Below are 8,099 nucleotides of genomic sequence, written 5' to 3' on the forward strand. Positions count from 1 at the left end.
TGGAATACCTAAACCTGCAGTTTAATGCTAATCATGAAAAAGTGCTATGGAAAGAATATAGAGCAGTTGCTACTTATATAAAGGGAGAAAGTAAAAACTGGAACTTAGGCTGCTATCTAACGGCAGGACTTAAACGATTAACCATATATTACATAAACTTAACACACTGAGTGACACAGAAACTAAACATATGATACAAATTCTTTAATGAAACTTATAATGAGAGTACAAATGACAAAATATACACTGCACAGGAAGACAGTACAGTACTCAGTGGTCATACTCTGAGAATGAAAGCCTATCTGTTGTACCGATTTATAAACGGGAGAGATGAATCGCTAAATTTGATCCACAGTAAAAAAAAAAATCATAATAATAATAATAACGAATGCATAAAACAATAAAGACAAACCATATAGACTACATGTCCACCCTAAACTGACAAAAACCTGGCATCTCTCCACCTTGAATGCTGAGCTGTTTCTAGAGATATAGACTAGATTATCATGCAAATCACAATGAAGATCTATGGGGAGGATGCAAAACCATAATACTGTCTTATTCTGCCACTTAGATACAGGAACTAAGCAGCAGAAGGACTAAAATTTGTCAAGGTGAGCCAACTACAATGACACAGATGAAGTCTGAGATTATATAATGTGTTATCATGAACTGATTGCATCATTCAGTAAAGATTACAAAAGGAAAAGCTATCAAATCTGAAAGTGTAAGTACTATACAAGATATGATTAACCTTGTACATCCATATTCTGAGATATGCTTCCTATATCATAGCCTACACACAAATTCATCCCCCAACAGTAATGGTATATTCCTGCTGTCTCCTGACTTCCAATCAACTTTATGAAACCTCTCTCCTAATTACAGTACAGTAATATGTTAATGAAGGCTGCTAGTAATTACCTTCAGTATGATAATTCTTATTTAAAGGTAGCAGCAATGGTTAATGAAGGATGTAAGGTATGCAGTCCTTCCAGTTCAATATACTATATCTCCAATCAGGCTTTATCCAGTGTCTCTCCTACACATGTTAAAGAATGTCATATGGGACTCTAAGTTTGAAAAGTCTCTCCTATGCTGATTAACATAGTTTAAAGGTAACAAGAATGGCTTAATGAAGCCTGTCCCTAACCCCTTCAGTCCAAAAGCTCTCCTATCAACCTTTATTTACTTTCCTATTGAACAGGTTCCTGAAGGTTGTAATGTGACCCTTCCAGTTTGACAAGTCTTACCCAAGCTGAATAACAGTCTTAAATTAGCAAGAATAAGGGCTAATCATTGGAGCAGTTTGTGCCCTGTAATCCAAAAGATGTAGTTATATTCTCGTTTTACTATCTATTTCTACCACCAGACCATCATATCTAACTTGAGACAGACATATAGTACTGTATTAAAGGGATTAATGGAGGAAGAACAGGACTGAAGAGTATTGTATCGGTGCTGTAATAAGAAGGGGTAGGACTTTGGGCTATGTTTGGTGTCCACTGTTTAGTAACTCTGCAAGTGTATTCTGATCATTACTTGTTCACTTTAACACAAGTCTGCCTAAGGAGTCTTTCGTACTGTACACATAGTGCTAAGAGGGACTCCTTCGTGTGGTGGGACTGATATAATCATGTGGCTTAACTACAGTACAAGGTAATACAAAATTATGTCCCTCACCACCCTCTTTTTCCTCCAGGCCAGTTTTGGCGCCAGCAGTCCACCAAATTCACATTCAGATAAGCCTACGGTTACTACTGCTGGTTCAGTACAACCTGCCAAATCCGAACATCCAATTTCCAAAATATTTTTTCATGATATAGAGAGGTATTGATATCATGTCCTCACACATTCAAGGTATAACTGAAGACTGAGTTCTTTTGCGGACATGTTTAAGAGCAGATAATAAGTTACTAATGCAAGTGCTTCAGTTTACTTATTGTTCTCAATTGCCTTGACTACATTATTTGTTTCACAAGTCATTTCTCATAGCTGCCATTATGATTCCACTTTCCAAAATGTTCCATTTTGCATAAAGCCTTTGGACCTAGGCATTTTGGATCTGAAAGGTTGTACTGTACACCTACTACTACTGTTCTTCTTAGATGGATACAATAGTTTACATATCTATTATCATTATCATTGTGGTACGTGGTGGCGACCATCATCCACTCTCTTGATGTAGTGCTACCTACTCCTTCCTTAGTCTTTATCATTCTTTTTCTGTGCCTGCCCTCTTCTCTTCCTATTTCTCCCATCTTTCCTGTCACTTCTTATTGCTTTTCTTTCCTTTACATGTGGCTTTACATTGAGTGACAAGCCAAATGGTTTCCTGTAAGCCAGGAAACCATTTACAACGCTGGGTGGTAACCATATAACCAAACCATACGTGTTCCCTACGTGTCAACAAGTGGGTTGGTGGAGGCTTAGTGCCCCTCCCCGTAAAACAAATAACTCCAAGTCAAATGGCCACCCCTTGCGGGATTGTGGCGTCTGGCGATAGATAGATAGATAAAAAATACAGTCTCATCATACTTCTTTCACGGTGTAGGATCCTGTGGCTAGGCTAACCTAGTCCAATACATGTAAGGGTAGATGACCTGTCTACATCCCTTGGTGGTGTTAAAAAAAAAAAAAAAAAAAAAAAAATCCAATTGCTTCTCGGGGACAAAGCCATGCATGGATGTCATTCTGACTGGGCGTTCTAACCCCTAGATGTCCTTTTCCGGCCGCATGCCCTTACTGGCACCAACCTGTGTCATTGTAGGGTATGGGGTATGATGCATAAAGTGCATGTATAGCAGTGAAGAGCAGGTAGTTATAAAAATGTTTGGCAGGGAATGCTGGCCTACCCTCTATGTTAGTGACACTGAAAAATGTCAAGGGGGAGCTCCAGCTCTCCCTATCACCAGCTTTTCCACCTTCCTTGAGAGTACAGTACTGCCCTCACAGGCTGGTACCATACTACAGCCTGCTCCCGATAATAATTATAATAATAATTCATTATAATAAAGGACATGGTAATTGGAACTTGGAATGTACGGGGAGCGAATGATGAGGTGAAAGAGAGAGAGATTGTCCGGGTGCTTGAGGGTGCGAAAGCGGATGTATGTGGAATATCTATCTATCTATTGCCAGACGCCTCAATCCCGTTTGGGGTGGCCACAAACAAATCGCCTCCAAGTCGCCCTGTCCCCCGCCATTTCACTGCCCTGCTCCCAACTCACACCCCCCTCTCTCATATACCTCTCCACCAGATCCCTCCATCTCATCCTCGGCCTCCCCCTCCCTCTTCCCCCCTCCACCTCACTCACATACACTCTCTTCATCAGTCTGAAACAAAATGGAGAGGAGAAAGTGTGAGAGAATGGGAGTATGGATGGGGTATATGTGCAGGAGTAGATGAGAATGAGAGGGCAAAGGAAGGAGTATATATTGTTGTGAGTAAAAGATGGAAGAGGAGCATAAGACAGTATGGATCAGTTGGGTCAAGGATTGTGTGGGTAAAGTTGAAAGTTGGAATACAAATGTGGGCGATTGTGTGTGTGTATGCACCAACGCAAGATCGTGCTAGAAGAGTGAGAGAAGAGTTCTGGACAAATGTAGAAGTGTGCATGGAAAAGTCTGGAAGGAATGACAGTGTTTTTGATTGGTGATATGAATGGTAAAGTTGGGAATGTGAAGGTGGATGCAATAGTTGGTGAGCGGGGTGTGCCTGCTGAGATAGATGAGAATGGGAGTGCGTTAGTGGACATTTGTGCCGGGAGGGGGTTGGTGATAGCCAATACCCTCTTCAGGCATAAAATGATCCACAGGTATACATGGCGAGTGATGAGAAGGGTGGGTGGTGAACTGAATGAAAGGAAGGCAATGATTTATTATGTGTGTGTGGATGAAAGGATGCGAAGATGTGTAAAGGATGCAAGAGTGTATAGAGGTTGGGGGAGTGGACTTTCTGTCCACTACTTGGTGGTGGCCAGAATTAGGATTCAAGTAAGATGGAGGAATAGAAGAAGGGAAAGACGAGAGGAAGGAGTAGTTGCAAGGAGAGTGGAAAGGTTACAAGAGGATGAGAAAAAGGCACAGTATAAGAGAGAAGTGGAGGAACGATTGGGCAAATATGAACTGGAGCAGATGGGAGACGTGGAAGGTGTGTGTAGGATATTTACAGAAGAAATATGTGCAGCATGTGATGTGGTGTGTGGAAGGAAGAGAAGACGGAGGGGGGTGCAAGGAACGGCGTGGTGGACTGAAGAGGTGAGACAGGCTGTGGCACAAAATAAGAAAGCATACAATGAATGGATGAGAAATAGGGGCGTGGAAGAAGTTGAGAGGCGGAAGAGAGAGTTATATGTAGAAAGAAAGAAAGAAAGAGGTTAAAAGATTAGTAAGAGAGAGTAAGAAGAGAGTGGATGAGGAATTTGGAAGGAATTTGAGTGTAAAGTGGAGGGACTGTAAGAAAATGTTCTGGAAAGAGGTGAAAAGAGTAACACAGGGTGGAAGTGAAGTTAGCAGGGGAGTGAAAGATAAAAATGGTAGATTACTAGTGGAGAAGGGAGAAAAAGTGAGCAGATGGAGAGAACACTTTAAGGAATTGTTGAACGTAGAGGACGGAAGTAATGCGAGTATAAGTGGCTGGGGAATGGCTGGGAGGAGGAGGAAGGTGAGAAGACAGGAAGAAATCAGTAGGATAGAAGTTGTGGAAGCAATGAAGAAAGTTAAATCTGGGAAAGCCCCAGGAATTGATGGAGAGTGTAGTGAAATGCTGAAGCATGGGGGAGAGATAGTAGTAGAATGGATGTGGGGGGTAGGACAAAAACTCACCGGACAAAAACTCACCGGACAATAATTCACCGGACAATAATTCACCGGACAATAATTCACCGGACAAAAACTCACCGGCAAATATCTAAGGAGGACAAAAACTCACCGAAATAAAAGAAAGTTTTTTATATGTCAGATATGTTTAAAAATGGTATATTTATGTATCAAAAACTTTAAAACATAGAAGATTATTTGAACTATAATACTGAAAACCTGGTCCATTAAATGAGTTATTCAAAACAAAGTGAACTCCTAGGTTTAAAAACGGACACACTGCCCAACAGCTCGAAGGAATTCCTCTGTCGATTTCCTACCAGCAACTATATCTTCACATAAACTCTTTAAACGTTTCTGAAGACGAACATAGTTTCTCTTGGTTCTCTTCTTTGGAGGCTCCCCTCTGTCATCCTGCAGCATCATGGTTTTGACTAAGGCTTCATCCTTCCTAATGTTATCAATAACAGTGTAAAAAGATGGATGGGAATGACCAACAATCTGCTTGAATGATGAATTCCAGGTTTCACTCATATTGTTTGTTCGAGCTGCATCATTTAGGGTATTGCTGTGCACGTTCCATATACCTGGCAGAAAAGGAGGTGGAAGTCGTCGAATATTGGCTTGTAGTGATTCTGGGCCTTCATTATTTCCAGGAAGTCGTACATGACGGGATGTACCTGTAACATATGTCCTGTCGAAGTATGCAAGGAGGTCTTCAAATTCATCAGGGGTGTTGTCCTTCAAAAACTGCATACCTTCCTGCACCTTCTCTAATGGAAGAAATGCTAACCCATCCATCATTCCACAGAACAGTCTGCAATCATCATTTTCACGGTAGCAATTCACAAGCCCTAATTCCTGTATCTTACGCCACGTACTTTGCGTCAAGTGGAAGAAACATCCTTTAGTGGCTACATGAGGACCTAAAATGGTACTGACAGCTTGCATGGCTGCTTTCTCAAAATCTAGTACAATTTCTGTGGGATCTGGTGTAAACCCTAGCCTTTCACACCCATCTACAACACTTTGAAGCAGTTCTTCATATATATTTTGTGACTTTCCTGACAGGAATGCATACACGCAAGAAACTGCTGTTTCGCCTAATGGGCGAAGCATGTTTCAAATGTTTCAAGAAAAGCTGTTTCTAAAGCGTCGTATCCTCTTTATCCTATTCATAGTGTCAAAGCATGTTTCAAATGTTTCAAAAGAAGGTCTTTTTAAAGTGTCGTAACATGTTTCAAATCATTACTCGTTTTTATTCTCATTAGATATTGCTCGGTGAGTTTTTGTCCTCCTTAGATATTTTTCGGTGAGTTTTTGTCCGGTGAGTTTCTGTCCGGTGAGTTTTTGTCCAGTGAGTTTATGTCCGGTGAGTTTTTGTCCGCGCCCCGTGGAAGATGTGCAGATTGGCCTGGGAGGAAGGTAGAGTCCCGGAGGATTGGAAGTCAGGTATAATTATTCCCTTGTACAAATGAAAAGGGGAAAAAGAAGTGTGTGGTAATCAAAGGGGCATTTGTCTTCTTAGTATAATAGGAAAAGTGTATGGTAGGATACTTATTGACAGAGTTAGAGAAAGAACAGAGAAATTAGTTGGAGAAGAACAGGGAGGCTTTAGGAAGGGAAGAGGTTGTGTAGATCAGATATTCATTCTTAGATCTTGAGTGGAAAAGTTTCTAGAGAAGGGAAAGAAGTTGTATGCGGCTTTCATGGATTTGGAGAAAGCATATGACAGGGTGGATAGACAAGGATTGTGGAAAGTGTTAAGAATATATGGAGTAGATGGGAAGTTGTTGAATGCTGTGAAGAGTATGTACGATGGTGCGAAGGCTGCAGTGCATGTGGATGGTGAACTAAGTGAATTTTTCTCTTTGAAAGTTGGTTTGAAACAGGGATGTGTCATGTCTCCATGGTTGTTCAATCTGTACATGGATGGGGTAATAAAAGAGGTACAAGGTAGGGTAGTGGATGTTGGAGTGGCCCTGGTGAAAGAGGATAGTGTCTGGAAACTCCCTGTACTGTTGTTTGCAGATGATATTGTGTTGTTGGGTGAAGACGAAGGGGAGCTGCAAGGCTTGGTGGATGAGTTTGGGAGTGTGTGCAAGAAACGGAATCTCAAGGTGAATGTAGGGAAGGGTAAAGTGATAGTCTTTGAGAGAGGTGAAGTCAGTGAATGTACAGCGAGGTTGGATGGTTAGGAATTGGAAAATGTGAGTACGTTTAAGTACTTGGGTAGTGTGATGAGTAAGGATGGAGGTTTGGAGGGTGAATTGCTTGAAAGGGTACAGCAGGGAAGAAAGGTTGCTGGTTCTTTGAAAGCAGTGATAAGAAACAGGGAAGTGAGCATGGAAGTGAAAAAGTTACTACATGACAGTATTGTGATACCAACTCTAACGTATGCAAGTGAAGCTTGGACGTTGTTGGAAGGACACAAGTCAAGAGTGAGTGCAGTGGAAATGAGTTATTTAAGAGGAGCCTGTGGAGTCGCATGGAGAGACAGGCTGACGAATGAGGATATAAAGGAGCGTTGTGGTGTGGATGTGGATGTGATAGGAAGCGTTATGAGAACACACTGAGGTGGTTTGGCTATGTGGAGAGGATGGAGGGTGAAAGACTGACGAAAAGAGTGTATGTGAGTGAGGTGGAGGGGGGAAGAGGGAGGGGGAGGCCGAGGATGAGATGGAGGGATGGGGTGGAGAGGTATATGAGAGAGGGGGGTGTGAGTTGGGAGCAGGGCAGTGAAATGGCGGGGGACAGGGCGACTTGGAGGCGATTTGTTTGTTTCCACCCCAAACGGGATTGAGGCGTCTGGCAATAGATAGAGATAGATAGAAGATTAAATAACTAAAGCTAACACTGATTTGAACTAATACACATCTGGTCCACAGGTCGTGCTGGAGTCTGCTGCCTTGACGCTGCTTCCTTGCCGCACTTGTCATACCCTGCTGAAGTTTGATCTGCCCTGCCGTGAGAAGCCTGACGGTGGTGTGGTGTCTTCCCCTACTCTGAGATGCCTGGTGGTGGTGTTGGTGGTGGTGTTGGTGGTGGTGGTGGTGGTGGTGGTGGTGGTGGTCGCGGCGGCGGCGGCAGGGTGTCGTATCTTCCCCAGCCGTGAGATGACTTGCTGCTGCTGCTGGTGGTGATCTGCCCTGACCTGCCGAGAGAAGCCTGGTGGTGATGGTGTGATCTGCCTTGCAAGTCGGGTCGCTCCCCTCCAGGATGTTCTGTGGACAAATGCTACCTTTGAATGCATATTTTATATTGCTGTCTCTGTTCAT

Source organism: Coenobita brevimanus, chromosome 94, assembly GCF_032717465.1.
Source record: "Coenobita brevimanus isolate Jiangsu-jjx chromosome 94, ASM3271746v2, whole genome shotgun sequence".
NCBI classification, from domain to species: Eukaryota; Metazoa; Arthropoda; class Malacostraca; order Decapoda; family Coenobitidae; genus Coenobita; species Coenobita brevimanus.